This window comes from Orycteropus afer, unplaced genomic scaffold, assembly GCF_000298275.1.
Source record: "Orycteropus afer afer isolate SDZICR_OR568_19922 unplaced genomic scaffold, OryAfe1.0 scaffold00047, whole genome shotgun sequence".
NCBI lineage: Eukaryota > Metazoa > Chordata > Mammalia > Tubulidentata > Orycteropodidae > Orycteropus > Orycteropus afer.
In genome coordinates, this window is record NW_006921634.1 from 4,803,072 (window position 1) to 4,804,201 (window position 1,130).

The following is a 1,130-nucleotide window of genomic DNA, read 5'->3' on the forward strand; positions in this document are numbered from 1 at the left end:
AGATTATCTTCTGTGTCTGTGTTAATTGGTTTCCCTTTTCTTTGTTGAAGAGGGTCTGTGCAATCCTTCTGCCTAGTCCGCCATCTTGCCCCGCCTCCCATATCCTTTTTAATGGCTGCATTATTTTCCATATTGTGCTTATTTCATAATTTATTTAATGACTCCCTTATTGACAGACTGTTTTAATGTTTAGATAGTAGAGACAATGTTCCTATGAGTGTTCCTGTACAGATGTGCATCTGTGTTAATATTTCTGCAGGATAGATTTCTGGAAATAGAATTTTTATGCCAAAGGACATGTCCATTCCATTTTTAATTCTGAAAATTTTCTCCTATTTTTCCTTAAAATATCTTAGGGAAATAATAATCCCACCAATAGTTATAAGTAGTAATTCTAAGTAGCAAACCTATATAACTTACTCTCTTCACAAATTGCATGGAGTTGGCTCCATTTTCCAGACACTGTATTGCTGCTGCAGATCCTCTGGAGATCTTAGGTTGGGGACTGCTATAGCTCTTTGCTGCCACCATGAAAGCTGAACCCTTTAGCCTCCACTCCTATAAACACTGTTACTTGCACCATTCTTCTCTCTGTGTCCAGGAATGGGGACCCAAAGGAAAGGCAAGAGAGGAGAGCCAGACACCTGGTTGACAGAGTCACCAAGAACCTGTTTCCTCTAAGACACCAAATGCCAAGTTTTTGGGTCACATGTTTGATCAGGAGGCTCCAGATAAAATAGATTTTACCAAGAAAAATGTAAGTAGAGTCTACATGGCCTCAGTGCTGGATTACTCATAGCATTAGGCCTTGTCTGAACAATCATTACCCCATAACCTTTGACCTTGAAATTATTTAATCCTTTAAAACATGAATTTCCATGTGAGCTTTTGTTGATTGAAAACAAAAAAAGGAACATTTAAAGGAGCCATAATGGAAAGTTCATGAGGCTATGGAGTCAGTGTCTAGCACTTTGTTCCTCAAACCATGGTCCACAGACCAGCAGCAGCAGCAGCAGATCGCTGGGAGCTTGCTACAACTACAGAATTCCAGACCCACTGAATCAGAATCAGCATGTTCACAAGCTTCGCCGGAGACTCGTATGCACATTGACGTCTGAAAAGCACTGCCC